Source organism: Antechinus flavipes, chromosome 2 (genome assembly GCF_016432865.1).
Source record: "Antechinus flavipes isolate AdamAnt ecotype Samford, QLD, Australia chromosome 2, AdamAnt_v2, whole genome shotgun sequence".
NCBI classification, from domain to species: Eukaryota; Metazoa; Chordata; class Mammalia; order Dasyuromorphia; family Dasyuridae; genus Antechinus; species Antechinus flavipes.
In genome coordinates, this window is record NC_067399.1 from 5,290,712 (window position 1) to 5,312,827 (window position 22,116).

The window sequence follows — 22,116 nt, forward strand, 5'->3', positions numbered from 1 at the left end:
GCTCCCACAGGCACCGGGCCTGGCCCGATTTCATGGTTATTTACTGCCCGGGAAACATTTGGCCCGACTCCACAGAAGGACTTAGCAAGCAGTCCTTCCGAGGACAGAATAAATAACCAGGCCTCCGTGTCAATGTTGGCCCGCGTTCCAAACATTTGTAGCTGCTGTAGGGATTGATAAATGATGCACATTCATTTGCAAGCATCTCGGCATTCCCAGGAACTGTTTGTATTCAGGAATTATTTCAATTTGCCGAGGTGAAGAGTGCAAGGACTTTCATGTTTGGGCCAAGGAAAAAAATGATGAGGATAATGAACTCTTGGAATCGGGAACCTCTGGCATGGGATCTTAGGACTGCTCCGTCAGCTTTATCACTGATCGGGTGATAGAGGACAGGCTTGGGGCAATGGAGGGCAGTGGGCAGAGCCCTGGACTAGAGCGCTCCATCTCGAGTTCGTTCCTCAGACTTGTCCACCTTTCCTTTGCTGTCTGTCCCCTCTGGGATGCACACAATACTGGACATTAGAGAGGTCTAGGCTCAGACCATCCTAGACTGGAAGCTGACTGAGAGCAGGAGCCGATCCTCTCGAAACCTCGTATCTCCACTAGTACTCAGCAGAACTTGCTGCAGGATGCTACACTGAGCCTCAGTTTCCTCATCTGTAAAATGGGAACAGTAATCATTAAATACCAGCTTCTAAGGAAAGTGTCTGATATATCAAACTTTGACATATTCCAGAAGTGTTCATTTGTTCTCCCTCCCAGGGCAGTTGGGGATATTTCAAGACATAAAGTATACCAGCTGTGTGACTCTGGGTAAATCACTCACTTATCATGCCTCAGTTTCCTCATCTGTAAAATGAGGCTGAAAGGATTCTTCTGCCTCTCAGCCTGGGAAAGCATCCAATGGACATTGTTTCTGGTCTGCTCAATAAAGCAGGGGAGCTTCAGACCTGTCAGCCCCCATGCCTTTGTTTACCTTTTTTTTTTAATATCCTTTTTATGCCTTTTGTTTTTGCATCACAGTTTATGAACCCCTACTAGATCCCATCCTGGTAGCAAAGGAAACCTAGTAATCCAAACCACTGGCTCCATAACCGTCCCTGACAAGATGCAATATTCTGCACCCATAGTCCCCCACCTCTATAACAGGAGGAGAGAAACGGGGAGGGAACAAGGTGTGCTGGACACCTTTACAAATATCTTCTCATTTGATGAGATACTATGGATGATGTGAGTCTCATTACTTTTTAGGGCTGTTTTCATTTGCTTTTTTGTGGCCATTGGATATTTTATGCTTCTTTGGCTTGATATCAGGTCATAAAAATTTTCCCACGTTTCCCTGAATCCCTCATATCTTTGGTGACACAGTGATATTCTCTCTGTTCATGTCCCAGATCTGTTCAGTCAACCCCCACCCCCAAGTCAAGGGCACCCACCGAGTGGTTCTGGGAATGTTTCATATCAACGAGACCTTTCTCTCATTGACCTCCTTGGGAGAGGCGTCTGCTTGGAGAATATCGAGTTGAAGATCGTTCCCCATCTTTTCAACTCTGGAGCCGAGTATTTTTAAAGATGAACACGCTCCTTGCTGGGCGTTCACCAGGATTCCAGCCTTCCCTTCCCCTACCTCCGGTCCTTTCTTCCTGGAAGGGCCCAGAACTCTGAGGAACCCACGTCATCTCATTCCTGCTAATGAGGAAAAGGCTGATTTTGACCTCATCAATACGGAAAATGAGGCTTTTGAAAGGAATCATTTCTGGGAAGTGAGAAGTCAGATTCCCCAGAGAGGGGGGGAGAAGATAGGAAGCACGTCCCTATCTGATGGGCGCACCCAGTCTCTTCTGAGGGAGGAGGAGTGATGGAAGCCCCTTGTCTTATTCTTGGAGCTGCAAATCCCATAGGAATCAAGTCCATTCCCCAAAATAACATCCTTCAGCTCAGTCCCAGATTTGTTGGGATCCATTCAGTAACTCATGAATCCACTGGTTATGGTTTTAGTAACTTGTTCTTGCCAAAGGTGTCCGAGAAAGGGACTGATTTGGCCACTGGCCACTCTCCAAACCAGGAGATGGGAGACCTCCTGTGCTGTCACTGGCTGATGACCGAGGGATCCTCTGAGCTAGGATGGTATCCGCACTGGACAAAGGACCCTGAGCTGGGCATTGTGGGAGACAGAGCTGCCTCAAACACAATCCCTGCCCTTGGGGGCCCACGGAGAGCTGGGGAGCTGAGAGATACCATCACAAACACACAGAGAGAACCACATCTTTACGTCCCCCATGACTTTGTGTGTGACAAACCCATCGGTCAATAAATGGTTTCTCAAAGTCCTTCTTGAGATAATAAACTGTGATCTGTCAGCTTCCAGCCAGCAGGACTTGGCCCAGTTGTGACCCATCAGATGTATCCAAAGACACAGCAGCTATATTAATTTTCTCCCCTTTTTTAGCCCTCATGTGGTAGGGGGTGTCCTCTGTCACCTCCCTCCAGAGCTGAGGGCAGGCAGGCATTTTTATCTGTTTTATGAATTGTCTTGGCCAGAAGAGCTGATCACCGAGATCCTAAACTTCTGGAGAGGAGCCCTCAGCAAGTGGGATGGAAAGGCTCTGGATTTGGAGAAGAACTCCGACGCTGGAGCTGGAGGAGATTTAGAGGGATTTCTGGATTTCTAGATTCTCTTCAGTCCTCACCTTTTTTACAGATGGGACAACTGAGGCTCAGGGAAAGGCAAGGGCCCTCCCAGGGCTGCATAAGTGAGAGACAGAGAAATTGACTGCTATTCACCCCAACCTAGATTAATGAACTTTTCTGTGTCAGTGAGTTGTTTCTTCCCTCTAATCCTCAATTCAATTGAGATCTTACAACAGTCAGGCAGACAGTGCCCTACATGTCGCTGGGTTGCCAGATCTGGAGTAAGCAAGAGCTGCTTCAAATTAGATTTCCCATATTCCCTAGCTGAGTGCTCTAACTTTGAAAAGTGGGGGAGACGGGCAGGGGCCCCAGCAGCTCTGGGCCAGGGCCCTCTGATGGAAGTGCAAGCATCAGCAGTAAGGGGGGAGGCTCTGCAGCAGAGGGAGCAGAGGAGGAAGCTCCCCTTGCCCTCTACTTTTCAGCTTCTTTGTGTGTCATTTCTGACTCTAATCTCCAACTCTAGCACTTCTAGAGAAACGATTGATGTGTTGTTGCTGACTGACTGATTCAAATTTCTCTTTTAAAAGAAAAAAAGAATAGATTTCTCAATCCACAAATTAATCTCCTTACTTAACTTACTGTCCCGCTCACCTGTGCTGCTTGTGCCATTTGGCTTTACAATGATCCCCCCAAAACACGGGTCCTCAGTTAGTCAGCCAGCCATTCCTGGACATCGGTTATAGCAAATGGAGAGACTCGGGCGCGGGGATAAGTCCGCTTAGCTTGGGAGAACCCTTTCCGGGGATGCCCACATGGGAATGGGGATGACCCCGTGCCTTGTGGGAGCTAGCTCAGTGTTTGGGAGGCTCTGAAGGCAAGTGTGAGAAAGCAGAGGTATTAGACTACAAGACTGAAGGAGTACAGAGCCCTTGTGCTAACCCCATTGTGCCAGGAAGTAGAATCACTTCCACTTGAATTGTCTGAGGAGGATTCTGAAGCTCCCCTGGCAGGAGAAGGGACCGGACACTGAGGGCCTTTCTCGGACTAAAATATCCAGCATTCCACCTCTAGTGCAGAGAGCCCAACCCCATGGGGCTGGCCACGTTGTTCCAATGCCAAATGCACGCTTGCCTAAAACTGTTCCACGGAGGACTCACGCAGGACGAGTGCTCCCATGGTGGCCAGAAGGGATACAAGGACATTCTCAAGGTCTCCCTGAAGAGCTCTGGAATCGATTAGGTGACGTGGGAGACGCAGAACTGCCAGCATGGAGGGCCCGTGTCAGAGAAGTTGTGCCTTAGAGTGAAACAGAACTGCCGCAGCTCCAAAGAAATGGGAGATGAGCAATGGAGAGCCCTCTCCTCTCCCAATCTTTGCAGGGACTATTTGTGCCCAACCTGTGGTAGAGCCTCCCGAGCTCCGAGTGCTCTGACCAGCCACAGTGAGACACACTGACTCAACTCCAATGTAGGGCTGCCATTTTGGTCCTCTTGGAGCACGACGGACAAAAACCAACCACTTGGGCAACCACCAACCTCCCACTCACCTGGGCTTCAAGCATGGGAATCTCCTGGCCAAAGCATTTCAATTTTGCTGGGACGTCTCTTGTATAATTCCCCCTTCTCTTTTCTGACACTGCTTCCATCTAGTGCAGACCCTCATCCCCTCACTCCTAGACTATTGTAATAACCCCCTGGTGGGTCAACCTGTCCCGAGTTTCTATCCATCCAACCCCCATCCATTCAACCACTAAAGTAATTTCCCTAAAATACTGCTCTGATGATGTCATCCTCTATTCCAGGAGGATAGAGTTCCATGTGTCGGGAAGAACAAGGAGCTCAAAGTCCAGGCTTAATTTATTTTTGCTGCTATTGATTGTTTAGACTTCAGAAAGTGATGAAGAAAGTATTAATACAGATTAAGTGTGAAAGTGTATTTTGCATAATTTTTTTTAGAGTCAATGGTCCAAAATTTACCTGCTTACAGAGTGTCTGCTTTGCTGCTACTTGACAAGTAGAGGAGCTACTCACAGGTCATGGCTGGTCCTTTGTTGGAGACCCCGAGATGGTTCCCTCAGGCTTAGTGTGGCCCCAGGAAGAGAGAACTTCTGTAATCTGTGTTCTTTTTCTTGTCCATCCTGTCCCAGACTCCTTTGCAGGCATTACTATAGGACTCCATTGCCCCAGAGGCACTTCTAAGATGCTAATAAAAAGTCCAAGTCCTTTGGTCTCTCAATGTTCACAAAGCCCGGAGGTGGCTGGGGAGAAGACGGAGCTGCTCCCTCTTTACCATCACCCCCTGAATGATTTCTTGGGGGTTTGCTTGCAGTCTTTGCCCCTTAGCAGCCAGATGCTCATTTCCTCCTGTCCTGAAGAGTCACTGTTTTATAGATGACCCCTGAGCGATCCAAACACCTCTTGCCATTCAGTGTCACTCCAGGACATACAATGACTTTCCAAAATATTTAATTTCCTCAAGGACATTTTTGTCCTTAAAGTCTTTGATCAGCTGATGGAGATGTGACCTTGGATAAGCAATCGTGGCACAGCTTCTTATCACTTACACTTATTGGGGCGAAGTGACTAATGAACCAAACTCATAACCAGTATCATGACAAGGATTTGGCAAAACCCAGAAGTACAGACCCATGAAATGTTAGACCTGGGAGGGACCTTGGAGAATCTACTCAAACCTACCCATTTTTCAGAGGCAGAAATGGAATCCAAGAGAGGTTAAGACCTTGGTTAAGGTCAGATGGCCAATGAGTGACAACACTGGCCACCCAAACTGAGTTTCCTCCCTCGGCTTCCCAGCTCCCTTCCAGCACGCCCAGGGTAGTCTGTAGGGGAAGAGGTTTCAGTGGCCTGGATTCCTAGATCTTGGTTACCAGCTACACCCTGACCTTGGACCCCGGCTCTCAAGAAGAAAGAGAAAATGGAGCCCTTGCCCAGGATCCCACATGGCTCAATATCTGTATCTCTTTCTGGCCCATTTGAGGGGGAAACAGCTTGTGTGCCAGATTAAAAAGCAGAAATGTCCCTGACTTCTCCCACCATAGGTAAAGAATGTTTTTAGCCAGGGCTGAGTGCCAGCTTGCTTATTTGGGGATAAACCGCATTTCTAATGTTCAATAACAGATGTTCTGGCTGCAGTTGGAGAAATCATTTAATATTGCTTTATGATGTGGTAATAAAAAAGGCATCTGGAGCCATTGGCCCAGGTTACATATCTCTTCGCGAAGGTCAGGATGAATTAATCCCCATCTTCCAACCAAGAGGGCAGGGTTCAAGGGAAGTCTAAAGGTGGCAAAAATGGGTTCTTGACTGGTTTCAAGGACCCGCGACTCACCCCACGCTCCTTGAACTCTATTTCCATCCAACCCTTTTCCGGCTCTCCGGAGAAACAGAATGTTCCCCAGGGGCTGCTGATCTCCACGCCTCCCCGAGCCCACATCTGGCAGCTGGGAGTTCAGAGGAAAGGCACACCAATCACATGAAACTTGGCCTCCGTGGGTATCAGATAATGAAAGTGATTGCTTTATCTGGGGAACCCAGGAGAGAAACGAGAAAACAAAGAAGCCGGTTAGCCCGGCAGCTGGAAGAGACCCAGATTCTTGTCTGCTCGGTCCCTCATTTCCTTGGTGAGCGGACTCTGTCCTCTACTTCCCCTTCTGCAAAAAGAAGACATTGGATTCATTTATTTCCAATCACCAAACCTTGGGGGTGGAGTTTATTTCCTGGGATGGAGTGTGTGCATGGGTGGGTGTGTAGGGGTTGGGAGGGGGTAAGTGTGGGTGGGTATAGAGGAAGGAGATGGGAAGGAGGCATCTTGTTCCCCTTCTCTTCCTTTGCAGAGGGCAGCTAGGTGGAGCAGTGAATGAGTGCTGGATCTGGAGTAAGGAAGGTTTCTTCTTGAGTTCAAATCTACTAGCTGTGTGCCCCTAGGCAGGTCACTTTACCTTGTTTGCCTCAGTTTCCTCATCTGTAAAATGAGCTGGAAAAGAAAATAGAAAATTCTCCAACATCTTTGCTAAGGAAATTTCAAATGGGGCCATGAAGAGTTGGATGTGACTGAAATGACTGAACAATAGCTACAAAATTGTGTCCCCTTCTTCCCTGACTCACTCCTCCTAACTTCTCCATTTACTTCTGCTGGGATGGCGATTATCCTGTTCCCCCAGGTTCCTAACCTCAGCTAGTTCTGATCGCATCATTGTCTTCAAAAACCCCACTGGTCCAGCTGTAATCGGCCAAAGGAGAGCCTTTGCCTGATATTTATGAAGTTTCTCCAGTCTGCTTTCTAATTCCTTTCTCCAATTTTATTTCATATTCTTTCCCTTCATGTGTTCTCCATTTCAATCACACCGGCCTCCCGCATTGCATCCTGTCTGTAGCCTCCATAGCCTTGAACGTCGCTCCCAGTATTTGGATGAATTTTCCCCTCCCCTGGCCTGGGAGTCTCAGGCACAGATCAGGGACTTTTTCTGGTCCCCTCTCCCTCTTCTCATTATCCCCTCTCCCTCTTGGAATCACTTTGCATTACTTTGAACTACTCCATGTTGACATCCTTTTGTAATTTGCTCCTATTGGGATGAACAGAACCTCCTTCATAGTATGGCCTGTTTTGCTGGTTGCCTGTGGTTCTAGAACCCCACCCCGAGGAGGCTCTTAGCCAATATTTGTAGAATCGGGGTGTTCTGATCCTCAGCTCTTCTTCCTCCTTCACCTCACTCTCCCACACCCATCAGTCTCAAGTTCTGTTCATTCTGCCTCCACTATAGCTCTCTTTTTTCAAGGTAAGCACTCCCTCGCTCTGTTCCCCACCCTAGGTCTCCATCCTTTCTCCTCTAGACAATAGAACATCTCCTTAACTGTTCTGCGGGTTGGGATCCATCTCCTCTAGACAATAGAACATCTCCTTAACTGTTCTGTGGGTTGGGATCCATCTATGCTACAGCTGCAGAGACTTCCAAAGCACAATTGGAATCAGGTCACTCACTCTCTTTCTCAGAATATCCAATGGCTCCCTCTTACTATTAAGATGAAATAGGAGAATATCCTATTCTCAAAGACTTGGAACGTTTCTCTCGTCTCCTCTAGCTCTTGAACAAAGGCTCAGATCAAAGGGAGCGGATCCCTATGGCAAAGCTCCCCGGAACCTCCTGGTCAGCGCCTGCTTCATCTTTAAATCATCTGCCACTAGTGGGACGAGCAGGGCTTGAGCAGGGGCTGTTGCACCCAGCGAGAAATGGGTGCTTAGCACAAGGAATGGGTGCTTAGCAACGTTCACGGTTTGCTGAATTGGCAATTCTTGCCTCCAGGTTGGGGGGCAGATGAAAGAAAAAATGTGGTGAGCTCAGGTGAGAGAGAATCCCTTCCACCTGGCACTGGAGGGGATCCTGCAAAATGTCTACAGGAGCAGAAGAGGGACGGGGCATCTTAAACCTCGGGGACAGAAAGAGCAGAAATCTAAGGGCTGAGGAATATGGGTTTTGATCATCTGATCTGGCCAAAACATGGAACAAGACCTGTGTCCTAAGAGAGAACGTGGGTCTGTCACGTCCTGTTCTATATTCTAGGTCATCTCCACATCTGACACTCTCTAGTCTGCGTTGCTCTGACAATCTCCATTCTATCTCCGAAAGTCCTTCCCGGCTTGGGCCTTCTGTGTTTTAAACTGGAATAATTTGAGGCTTGGGGGAAAAAGGATTTGAGAAGTGCTTTTATTACTCTCTAGGAGGGGGATGAGGAGGGAGGGAAAGGCCATCATAAAACAGTTCTCCTAATAAATCCCAGGGAATTTTAAATGAGGCTGGAGGATGGTGCAGCTGCCAAGAGGCCAGAGTCTTAACTTTCACGACTCAATGAAGACGAGCCTTCTGCAGGGATGATGATAAAGGAAGAACATTTTCTCCCCATCTCGAAAATAAAAGGAAGTAACCCAGGCCCCAAAGAGCTAATAATGACAGGAAGATAAAGATGTTAAGACCCCTGGCACGTCCATTGAGCGGGACATCTGGGCTCACGGCCGTGCAATCCAGAGCATCAAAGAAACAAACGTACTTGCAAGTTTTCACAGAGCCAGAGCGTGGCTTTCCAACGAACCCGGTGTCAGAGCTCCATCGGCGAGAGCCAAGCCTAACAGACAACATAAACACCGGGGGGCCCTGAACCCTCAGTCAGTAAGGAGAGAGGAATCGTATAATCCCGGCCTCAGTGATGTCAAAGTCCAGCATTCATTAAAATGAAAGCAAAAATCCCCCGCCGATAAAAAGCTTGTCAGTCATCACAGAGAGAGGCCCCATCGACACCCTAGTGCACACTGGGAAAATCCCCGTGAAGTCAGAGTAGGGGTTTCTATGGGAGACTCTCCACCCCCAGAAAACATTGATTGCATACCTGTTACGTGCAAGTCTTTGTGCTTGGTACCAGGGATACAGTGATGAAAAATTACATGGTCCCTGTCTTCACAGAGCTTACACCCTATTAGGGGTCGGGGCCATGCTCATAAGGAGAAATTTAATGTGGAAAAGGAGAGATCGAGAGAGATAGCCGTAAGAAAATTTGAAGAAGGAAACATTGCTTTCAGATGTGAAAACTTGGCAATGCAGCCAAGCACTCAACTTGGAGTTGGGAACAAGCAAAGATCAGGGCTCATAAAGACTTGTGATGACAGGCAGATAAAGTATGCCTCTCGGAGCCTCGGTTTCCTCATTTGTGAAGTGGGGAGAACAGCCGCTGCAAAACGAACCTGGGTCCTGCTGTGGACGTTTGTGAAGGACCACGTGCACGCCTACCACGGTGAATCATGCTTAGAAGGAAGCCACTGACTCCAGCCCCAGCGGAGCTACAGCCTCGCCCCCGACACTCCAAAAGCCGGGGTCATCCAACCTAACTCAAGCAGCTCAGTTTAACATCCCATGTTCCTGGGACCTCTTCCGAGCAGGCCCCAGCACGTGGGGACTTTCCTCTAGAGCTATGGACGGCATTCAGGTCTATTTGTGAGGACTGTGGAAGGCTGGAGCTGCCTGTCTGTTGGCTTTGCTATAATTACATGGCCGGTCTAGTTTCAAGTCAATGACTCTTGGAGCTGATCCCACTGATTCCTTCCATATGTAGAAGAACAAGAAGAAGAGGGAGAAGAGCAAGAAGAGGAAGAGGGAGAAGAGGGAGAACAAGAAGGAAGAGGAGGAGGAAGAAGAAGCAAAAGAAAGAAGATCAAGAAAAGGAGCAGGAGGAGTAGCAGCAGAGGAAGGAGGAAAAGAAGAAAAAGGAGAAAGAGGAGGGGGAGGAGAAGAGGAAGAAGAACAAGAACAAGAACAAGAACAAGAAGAACATGAACAAGAACAAGAACAAGAACAAGAAAACAATGAGCTATGTATGCGTAGAACTCTGGGCCTGGAGTCAGAAAGATCTGAGTTCAATCGGGCCTCGGACACTTAACTTAGACAAGTTCCTTAAGTTCTATTTGCCTCAGTTTTCTTCATTTGTAAAACCATTTCCCTGGGTTGTTGCAAGAAAAGATTGAGATGATATTAATAAAATATTAATATATAATATATAATATATTAATAAAGTGATTACTTAAAACAGTGCCTGGCATAGTAGGTACCCTATGAATGTTAGCAATTATTTATAATATCATCATCATTGTTATTGCTCATTTATATAATATTAACATAACTATGTGATATTAATCGATTAATTAATATTAAATATTCATAATTTAACTTGTTAATTTTAATTATTTAAAAATTAGTAGCTAATATACACATTCTATATTAGCTAATAATTACATGTTAGACATTTTAATGTTCCCAAAGTGTTTTACATAATAATGATGAGGTGGATGTTATTGTGCAGTTATTTTTCAGTTATGTTTGATTTTCTGTGACCCCATTTGAAGTTTTCTGGGCAAAGACACTGGAGAAGTTTGCCATTTCCTTCTCCAGCTCCTTCTCCAGATGAGGAAACTGAGGCACAGGGTCACGGAGGTAGTTAGTGTCTAAGGTTATATTTCAAGTTGGTTCCTGACTCCAGGTCTGACGCTTTTATCTTCTGGCTGTCCTTACGTGCCTGGAACATACCAGGTGCTTAGTAAATGATAGACTAGCATTTATAAATGATGTACTTAATTGCCATATTCCATAGCCAAGCTTAAATGCCCCTTCTCCAGGAGTTCTCCCCAGCGGTTCCTAACTCACGTCAGCAACGAGACAGTGAAAGGACAGGATTCAGGACAGTGAGGGAAGGCAAGGTCCTGTTGGCTCCTTTATCACACTACAAACGCCATGTTGTCCCTGCTTGTTATGACTGAATGGAACCCGTTTTGTCCCAAGATCTGTGGTGACATCCTATTCACGTTTCAGTCATTGTTGCGCGGGCCGTCCGGGACTCCAGCAAGGCGGAGGGCTTTGCTCTAGCTGGCCCAAATCTCTCAACACCTGCCCCGATGGTCTGAAGTGAATTCCTTCTTGCCTCTTGTGGCCATTGGGAGGATGACTCCATCTTGCCCAGCTCATGAAGTCAGAGTCCCTTCGTCAGTATAACATCAGAACCCTTCAATAGCCTGACTCTCCCCTGATAGTCCAGTCGAGGTAGCCTCATTGTTGGGGAATTCTTCCTCCTATGGAGCCTCAATCATCCATTTTGTAATCACTCCCTTCCCCGGGCCCTCCGCTGCTCCAGGCTCTGCCCTTGGGAACCAACAGCCTGATTCTTCCTCCCTGGGTCAGTCTGGAAACACATGAAGATGACTCTCATGGCCCATGATACACCTTGAGGCCTCCCTTCTCCAAGCAACAAAGCCTCCGTCTCTCCCACCGACCCTCCCAGAGGGAAGACTGGGGGCCCTTCATGTCCTTCCCTCCAGACGCAGGAACCTTTTGCTCCTTGGACAAGTGACCACTCCCCTCAGGAAACAGAAACAAACATCCTGGGGCTGATGTCAGTTGTTGGATAATTGTTTCCAGCCCGAAGCCCCAGCGCGGGCCAGAGTGGGACAGTTCAAAGAACAGGGGACTTCGCCTTCTTTGGGATCTGGTTTGGCCATTTACTACCTGTGTGTCTTTGGAGGAGTCCCTTCTGCGGGGGATTCGGCCCTTCCTCTCCACAAGGAGGCCCTTCCAGCCTCCCACTGTCACCACTGCCAACATGTCCCATCTTCCCCACTTGAACAGGACTTTTTGGAGAGCAGGGAAGTGCCTTTCAGTCCACTGAATAGAAACTCCCGACCATATGGGTTTGTTCAACAAATCTTCATGAAATGTAGCTGGTCGGAGCATCTCAGAGGGTGACACATGGCTGGCAGTGACATAGTCCAAGAACTAAGAGCCAGGGCTTTCTGGGTGCTTCATTAGAAAGGCTTCCAAGTCTTCCTCCAGGGAGCCAGCAGCATCCTCTCAACACTGCAGCAAGTCAGCCAGGAGGCCATTCATCACTGCTAAGGATTTAGGAAGGAGGGGCTGTAAACCAGGTGCAGCCTGTCTGTCATGGGGCAGCGCCGTCAGGGAAGCTAATGCTGTTGGGGTCGCAGTCAGTCGGAGAGAAGGAGGGAGGGGGGAAAGAAGAGATGTGACAGACCCCAGGGAGCCCTGGTCCTGCCTGGCCAAGGCAGCATCTCTCAGCAGTTATTCATTTCCATCGAGGCATTTTCAAAGCAGAGGGATGCTGAGAAAGTTGGTCTGCCTTGGTGTTCCTCCACAGCTCTCCCTCCGCATCCCTGGTCTGATGTTAGATGAGGAGTCCTTCCCGGGCTGATGAAACACGATGGAGATTCCTGGTATCTGAACAGGAGCAGGAAGAAGATGGACATGGCCAGAGGATCTCTGGCCAGTTGGTAAGTGCGGTTGCAGTGTCCCTCTCAAGCAAATTTAGTGTGTCAGGAGGGACTAGAGCAAATGTGGAGCCGAACTTGGGATCTAGAACACTGGGACCAGGGAAGGCCTCAGAAAACAGAACTTAGAAATGCGTAACAGAGAATGCTGGAGCTGGGAGAGATGTTTGAACCTAGAACCAAGAATGGCAGACCTGGGAGAAATCTTAGAATAGAAAACATCGACTGTCATAAACAGGAAAGATCTCAGAAAAGTGGACATGAATGTCAGAAAGAGGAGGGCCTTAGTCCTTCAAATGTCAGTGTGAGGAGATGCCTTAGAATATAGATTACCAGAGTTGATAGAAATCCAAATACTTAGAATGTGAGAGCCAAAAGGGTCCTCAGAAAAGAGCTCTTAGGACATAATTGGAAGGAATCTCTGAACCTGTTCCAGAATATCAAGCAGGAGGGCCTTTGGAACATAGAATGTCAGAATTGTAAAGTTTCTTAGGTGATGGAATGCTTGGGTTGGGAGGGACTATAGAGATCACCTATTCCAATCCCTCTCTCTCTTCCTTCCTTCCTTTTTTCTCCCTTCCTTCCTCTCTCTTTCTCTCTGTGTGTTTCCTCCTGTCTCTCTCTGTCTCTCTCCCTCTGTATGTATCTGTCTTTCTCTCTTTCTTTCTCTTTTCCTTGTCTCTCTGTCTGTCTCTTTCTCTCTCTGTCTCTCTCCCTCTCTCCTTATCTGTGTGTCTGTCTTTCTCTGTCTCTTTTCTCTCTCTCTCTCTCTCTCTCTCTCTCTCTCTCTCTCTCTCTCTCTCTCTCTTCTCTCTCTCTCTCTCTCTCTCTCTCTCTCTCTCTCTCTCTCTCTCTCTCTCTCTCTCTCTCTCTCTCTCTCTCTCTCTCTCTCTGCCTCTCTCTGCCTCTCTCCTCCCCCCTTTCTTCTGGGAAAGAAAGATGATGTCAGTGTTTTGTTACAATTGTTTGAGAACTCAGGCTATCTCAAGATTATTTTCCTGGGCTGCTTCCAGCTGCAGTGCTGTGTTCCTTACAAGTAGTCTTTCCCACTGGTGTGACTCCCGGAGGTGTACTCAACAATACACTTCTCCTTGTAAAACAGATGGAGAAGTGTTTAAAAAGGTGCCAGGTTTATTTATGGAAGCATGAAATTGAATTGAATCAGTGGATTTGGCCAATACAAAATGTGAACTCTCCAAACAGGAAGTGGATTTCATTACTTATTTATTTTATTCCTGTATCAGTGGCCGGAGCAGAAGAATCCATCCTCCCAGGAATTATAAGCAGAGCATCTTGACCATCCAAGGCACTCCAATCCTCATTGCCAGACCCTCAATGATAAACATACTCCCCGCTGTCCATCTATGATGATCTTCTGCAGATTTTGTAAAGAGAGAACATTTGTACTTGTACATTTAAGCCTGATTTTAGAAGGATGTTTTCAAATGGAATTTTTTTAAATTAAAAAAAAGAATAAAACAATAAATACAAAAGAAAATCAAGAGAGGCACTTAAGAATGGACTTGAAATGCTTCCCTTCTTTAGAGTCCACAGTTAGGACAAAAAGCAGTAGCCAAACTTCCTCCTTGAAAGTGTTGAATGTTCACACCAGTAGAAGCATATATCTGATCACTTCCGTCTTTTCGAATATAAATAGATCATGGTATAGAGGGAAGTATCACGGAGTGGACAGAGCATTGGTTGTGAAGTCAGAGGACTAAAGTTGAGCAAAAAGATATGAAGGACTCCTCCCACTCCAAAATTGCCAGAAGTACAGATATTAAATTTTAAGGGACCATATAAAAAGACTTCTCATCGTCCCTTGTTGGGAATATCCAACCTGTGCTGGAAACCTGCAAGGAAGGGGAGGCTCCCACCTCCCAAGACAGTCCATTCCATGTGGGCAATGTTAGGAAGTTTTGTTTTCAGAAATCAAGGCTAAATTGCAAATTGAGCTCTTTGCACCCAGCAGACTTTGATCCTTATTCTGCCCTGTATTGTTCTGACTTTACTCCCGGGTCTGCTCCTCACTACCCAGGTTCATAAGATTAGACCAAGAGAAATGGAAGAGCCCTTCAAAGCTCTCATCTTTTAGAGGAGGAATGGAAGTAAAAGCACGATGACTTCTCTAAGATCAAATAATAAGCAGTAGAATCAAGATTGGAACTCAGATCTACTGAACTCCAGGTGTAACATCCTGTTATGTCACTCACCTGGCCTAGTGGATTATGAAAAATTAATGTTGGATGAGATGCTCTTTGAGGCCCTTCCTGTTCTAAACTTACAGTTCTAGAAGTACTGCGCTTCTGCTTCAATTTTCTCATCTGGTGATTTTGTCAGATTCAATGTATTTAATCATCTAATGTTTTTCAGATCTCCTTTTCCAGCCCTAACCTCTCTCATGATCTCCAGCCAAATATCTCCACCTGCTTATTGGACATTTGGAATTATACATTTCATCGAAACCTCAAACTCTTAACATTCAAAACTGAGCTCCATCTCTGGCTTGGCACTCGACATGTCTCCCCTTTTGAACTTCTGATTGTCAAGGGTCCGCCCTCCCACAGATTAGCTGCCCAGGTGTTACTCAAGACTCCTCCCTCTCTGATCCTGATCCCCCATCCCCTACCCCATTCAATCAGACTTCTCCCTCTCTGATCCTGATCCCCCATCCCCTACCCCATTCAATCAGTCACCTGATTGGATTCTCCTATTCCAGTATTTTTTCAGCTCTCAGCTGCTACGGAGACACATGTTACATATCACTCTCCCCTCAGCGTTTCCCAGTATCCTTAGGGGCTAAGGAGCATCTAAAGCCCCCCACCATTGGGTTTCCTCAGTTTTAGGGGTCCAAGCATCCCAGTATCAGTTAGTCACTTACATCAGATTTACTTTTAAAAGGAATATTTACTTGAAATATACAAATATCATCTCCTCTGCCCTAACCACCTCTGGTGGGCAGAAGAAGGAAACTAAGTGGATAGCTTAGTTCAGTTTCTATACAGCATTAGATCCAGCATCTTTTGAATCCAAAACCCTCCCTGGGTTTGATCTCAGAACTCTGGCTCCGTGGGACTTTCATGTTATATGAGCCATATCCAGCGTGGGCAGAGGATGCTCACCCAATCAGCAGGCTAATGCAGGATATTTTCTCCCAGAAGCAGGTCTATGGTGTGTCCCATATCAGTACCTCCATCTTAGATGGTCTGAGCATGTATCCTCCCTCACACATACACACACTCCCTTACACACTCACACACACACACACACACACACACACACACACACACACACCCTTCTCTGACAGTGCTACAGACCTGGCACAGGCTTCCATCCCCTCACACCTGGACCATCGCAATAGCTGCTCTATTACCATATTACAAATATCACAAGTCAGTCTTCTTGCCATAAGTTTCTCTTCACTCCAGTCACTCAGATGCCAAATTGAATTTCCTATGAAGCAGGTTCTTTATTCAGTAAACTCCAGTGACTTCTTATCACTTCAGAATCAAACACCTATAAAGCCTGTCCTGATCTCGTCCCTTCCAGTCTTCTTACACCTTCCCTTCATCTTATATCCTCTCTTGAGCAGTGGTATTGTCCTTGTTGTTTTCCCATACAAGAGTCACTCTATTTCCTACTCTGAGGCATTTTCTCTGGCTAGCCCCCTAGCCTGGAATTCTCTCCCTCCCCATCTCCATCTCCTGGCTTTCTTTAAGTTCCAGATGTAGTCCTATCTTCTTTAAGAAATCTCTTCCAAATCCTCTTTGATCTTGGTGCTTTCCCCCGGAGATTTATCACATCTCAATCTTGCTTATATGGGGCTTAAATAAAATAATCTTTGTAAAATAATTATCACGGTGGCTGGCACATAGTAAATGCTTAATAAATATTATTCCCTTCCTTTACCTCTTCCCCAAGTTACATAATTATTAGAATATTTACCTCCCTCATAAGAACAGGGACTGCCCCCCCCCTTTAATATCCCCGTGACTTAGCATAGTACCTGGCACTTCAAAGGCACTTAATGCTGCTCATTTGATTCAATGAATGTCTTATGTAGAAAGAAAAGTAGTTTAAAACTATCTGCAGGAACCTAGGACAAGGATTTCCAATTTCAACTCGCCCATCCAGTCTGGAAAAAGCCAAGCCAGATAATCTGCATGTCCCCAAACTGGGTGTCAGGGCCAGTTGGAAATGGAAAGGAACTTTCTGGCCCAACGCAATGTGCAGATAAGCAGACAGGGCGTGGCTGCGAAGCATAGAGAAGTAAATCCTAAATCCAAAAATGCAGACTTGGCCCAAGCGCTTTTGTTGACTGGCCTGGCATGACAATGGGCCTGACTCACAAAAGAACTAAAATTATCCGTCTTGTGGGTAGTCCACTGAAGAGCTTATATAATTCACCTGAGGAGAAAAGGTCATATAAAGGTGCTACAACTCCGTATGTATGTTTACACTGCGGCGGAGGAGGACAACCTATGGGTCCATTCACCTGCAGATGCAATTTGGCAAAGAATCCACAGATGATAGAAGTAGAGAAGATATTGCAGAGAGCACCGGCAGCATAGGGGTCAACATCCCAGATTAAAAAAATAATAATAATAGCTCGGTGGGCTATTATTCATCTGAATATTGCAACTGAAATGTAGTCTTACCCCTCTCATTATATGCCCTGCTCTATGAAGTTTCTGTGCACTCTCTCTGTCTCACTCTCTGTCCCTGTCTCTTTTTCCTTCTCTCCCTTTACTGTTTTTCCCTCTGTCTCTCTCCTCTATGTGTGTCTGTCTCTCTGTCTCTCCTCCTCTTTTCTTCTCTCCTTACTTTCTCTCAATCTCTCCTCTCTCTTTGTGTCTGTCTGTCTTTCTGCTTCCTCCCCTTCCTCTCTTTCTGGCTGTCTCTCTCTACCCTCCCTGTGCCTTCCCTAGTTATGCCTATTCTTTATATCCCTCTCTTTCCCCTCCAGTTATTTTGTAATGCATGTTCTCCACCTATGTTTCCATTAGTCCTCTGGGAATTTAGAACCCTTCTCTCCCTTCTCAGTGTTTTTTTTTTTTCCTTTTTTTTTATCTGATATATTGTTAGTTACTTGTCGCCCTTTTTGTTATTTTTTTGAATTAATATTTCCTCTAGTTGAGTCTGGTAAACCTGACCAGGGGCTTCTGAATGGCTTCTCCCAGTAGATGTTGAGCCAAAGCATTCATCGAACCTTGGTGTAGTGTTCGAGGGCCTTTGTTTGGACAGGAGCACAGGCCACATTTGGATTGGCTGCTCTTTACCTCATTTCCCAGCCCCATAATTTCTGAAATTCTCTCTCCAAATGTCAGGCCCCCAAATGCTGCCTTTGGCCAAGGTCCAGTTGTTTGACTGGATCACAATATTCAATAAGCACTGGAGCCAAGAAAGATCTTGGAAATCAACTAGTCCAAGCCTCGTATTTTGTGAAGGAGGGAACTGGGGTTAAGAGGCGAAAACAATTTATTCTAAGAGAAAGCATAGAATGCAAGAATTCAGGAGACCCTTAGAAAGTACTTGGTGCACCATACAATGGAATGACCCTTGCGATCAGCTACAAGAGAATGCTGAGATCACCTTTGGGTCTCTGGGAAAGCTTCCTAGTCTTCCACAGCCTCAATTTTCTCATCTGTAAAATGGATCTTTTTATTCATGAAATAGAGACATATTTACATATACCCACCTCCTAGGTTTGAATGTTTGAATGTGAGAATGTGTAGAAACATTTGGCCAGCCTCAAAGTAACATGGCAACGATGTGACATCAGATGATGTGATTTAGGAGGAACCCCCAAATGTTGGGGTTCAGTCACGTGAAGTGTTACTTTCGAACAAAACCATTCTCTTTGGGGAAAAGGTAAGTTTGTTCAGGAGAAAAGGTTACGGACAAAATGAAAGGATGCGATAAAACCAGGAATGGTAAATATGAAATAAAGTGGGAGAGCATATAGTTAGCAAGAAAGGGATTTTAACTATTAATGATGGAAAGGGCAAGTTCCTTAGTGGAACCCCAATTAGCCAGGAAAAAGGAACCCCCATGAGGTTGGGGCATGCCCTTAGCTGGCAGGCTAAATCCAAAGCGGGATTTAGCCCCCTAAAAGAATTGTTTATAAGGAGGAAAAGTGGGGTTTGAGAAGACAGACATCATGGGGAAGATACTACATGACATGGGGAAGGGGAAGGGAGAAAACACCACATGACAGTTTCTGTGGAGAACCCAAAGATGGGTAGCATCAAAGGCAAGGGCCATAAGCAGATTTATAGGGAAAATTGAACTTCCAGGACATGACTGGGATTTCTGACAGAACATAGCAAGGAAAGACTGCCTAAGACCCCCACAGAGAGTGGGCCCCAGGGGCTTGCTATAAGTTGCATTTCTGACTGGATGACCTCCACAGAGGGTGGGACCACTAAACTGATCTCTAGCAGAGCCTTCTCCCAGCCTCCCCCGGGGGAACAATTCCCTCCAGGCTCCACTTTCTCTCTGCCACCACACCCAACCATTCAGGACCTCACCAAAAATGCTCTACCTCGGGCAGCTCTTGTTACTGAGAGACCAGCCCCAGCTTGGCCCCTGTTCCTCTGGAGCTGTGGCCTTCAGCTTCCTCACCTAGAAAATGAGGGAGGGGGGCAAAGGGATGTCTAAGCCCCCGCCATGTCTCAGCTGTCTATTGGGCATCTCACATGCAACGCGACCAAAACATAATTCGTTGTCTTTGCCCCCAGACTCAAGGCTGATATGACGTCCTGCTATGGTGGTGGCCGCCACCATTCTCCCTTTCATCCGGGTGATAACCTCTGTTGTTTTTAGCCTTTCTCTACCCAGTCCACCATGGTTAATTTATTTTCAATTCTTAGAGATTCTACATTCACCATGTCTTTCCATTGGACTCTCTTCTCTCCATTCACAGGCCCACTGCCCTAATTCACATTCCCCCCACCTCTGGCCTGAGCTGGGGCAAATCTCAGCCATTTCTCCTAGTTCCCCCTCTTCCCTCCATCCTCCACAAAGTCGCCAAACTGATTTTTCTGAAGTGGAGCTTTGACTACCTCGTTCTCCCATTCAATAAATTTTGTGACTCCCTTTTACCTCAAGGATAAATTACAAAGAGCTCTTCTTGGCATTTCAAATCCTTCACACTCTGATCCCCAACTAATCTTCCCACCCCTATGATTCATCCCTCCCTTTCACAGATCTAGAGTCCGGTCAAATTGGCTCTTCCTCTGTTCCTCCCCCATCGCCCTCCTTCATCCCTGGCCCTTGCACAAGCTGTCCCCCAAGTCCAGAATGCTTTTCCACTTCTGCCTCCCAGAATCCTCAGCTTTCTTCGAGGCTTTGTTCAGGAGCCAGTATCTCCTTACCGGCTTTGACCCGTGGCTCAGCCGCTAATGCCTTCCCTCTAGAAAGACCTTCACAAGTCGGGGTTTCCTCCAGCTAGATTTTAAGCCTTTCTGGGAGAGTGCTTGTCTTCACCTTGGTCTTTCCGTCCCCAGGGCATCCCAGAGTGTCGGAAACGCAGTAGGTGCTTGATAAATGCCTGCTTGATTGACAGCCTGGGTAATTTTATACCTTGTTAAATGCCACACCTGGAAATGGCTCCTGGAGCTTGCCTAAGCTTAGCCATTGTCCTTTGATAAGACAGGGAATCAATAAAACCCGAAACCAGGAGGGCTTTGTAAAACACCTCGGAGGAGGTGAATCTGGGGTGACGATGGCGGGTTATGGTGCAACAGTGCCGCCTGCTGGCTGCATCCTCAACGTCACTTCCAGAGGAAGCTTGAGGGGCTCCCATAACTCCCCGAGCCTTTGTCCAATGGTCTGTGTCATCCCCTGCCCCGGATGTTCTGGGCTTAGTCAATCTTTATACATTTATGTCTCGTTTTCCCCTCTGCTGGCCTCCATCTAGCTAAACCATTCCTCAACAAGCTTCGCAAATACACATGATCATCCTCTGTATCCCAGCCTGGTCCATGCTGCTGTCCTTGTGGATGGGAGGGATCCGAGTGTGAATCCTCTGCTGGTGGTCGAGCAACTCCTGTTCTCCATGACTCCATCTTCTCATCTCTAAAATGGGAGCAATATTCTCCATGTTCTATACCTCACACAGTACTGTCATATCTCTGTGCAACAGAAAGCTCTAAAGCAAGGCGTGATAAATGGTGATGATGAAGGAGGCGACGGTAATGAGACTGATGGTGGTGAGATGGTGAGGGCGATAATTGCCTCAACTTCATTCTCACGTGAATACTCTTAGGAGAAGCTACTGGAGTGTCTGAAGTGATGCTCCTCACAGTATGAAGATGACAACAAAGCATCTGCCTTGGGAAAAATCCAGAATTCCCGGGCTTTCTGATCTCAGGATATCTGGAAGAAAGAATCATGTTCCATAGAATCCACTAGAAGGATTTTGACTTATAATAAGCCATGGGCAGCAGAGCTTGTGATAAATACTGCACAGAAATTGCCAGGGAAGAGAGTGAAGATGAGCAGATAATATTCTAATTATTGAAAAGAGAAGAGAAGGAAATCTGTGACATGAATGAATGAAAAGGTAAGATATTTATTAAGTATTTACTGGGTACAGTAGATTTTCAATTTCTCCATTAGATTATTATCATTATTATTATTTTGCTGAGGCAATAGGGTTAAATGACTTGCCCAGGGTCACACAGCTAGAGGTGTTAACTGTCTGAGGCCAGATTTGAACTCAGGTCCTCCTGACTTCAGGGCTGGTGCTCTATCCAGCCACCCCTCTCCATTAAATTATAAGCTCCTAGAGGACAGGGCTTATCTTTTGCCTGTTTTTCTATCTCCAGTGCTAAGCACAGTGCCTGGAATATAGAAGGCCCTTAACAAATGTGCAAAGTTAAAAAAAAATGTGCAAAGTTCTATGCTTAGCATAACAATAGAAATAGAAAAGTCATACAGTCCCTTGTCTTAGGGATTTCACATTCTAATGGTGGAGACAACACATAAGGAAAGTTTCAGCTAGAAATCAGCTAGAAAAGTCCTCTGGTCCCTATCCTAAAGGTGCAGAGTATATGGTTAGGCCTCTCTTTTAGTGCTGTTTGCATAGATAAAATCCATCAGTTTTTGCTTTTTTGTTGTTGCTGCTGAGTAATTTTTAGTCATGTCTGACTCTTTGTGATCTCATTTAGGACCTTGTTGACAAAGACACTGGAGAGCTTTGCCATTTCCTTCTCCATCTCATTTTACAGATGAGGAAACTGAGGCAAGCAGGGTTAAGTGACTTGCACAGGGTCACACAGCTAGGAAGTGTCTGGGGTCAATCTATTGGCTCTTCCTCTGTTCCTCCCCCATCGCCCTTCTTCATCCCTGGCACTTGCACAAGCTGTCCCCCAAGTCCAGAATGCTTTTCCACTTCTGCCTCCCAGAATCCTCAGCTTTCTTCTCTATTACTTTCGGATATAGAACCACAAATGCCAATGAACTTGATCTACTCTGATTCTTAGAAAGATTCCAGAACAAATTGCTAAAGAGAAAGATCATGAACATCTAGAGGAAGTCACGATACAGAAAGACCACATGACTGCAGCAAAAATAGGGTTCTCTTGTGACTCCCACTATTTAGTCTCATCCTTGGTACACATTAAGTGCTTAATAAATGCTTAT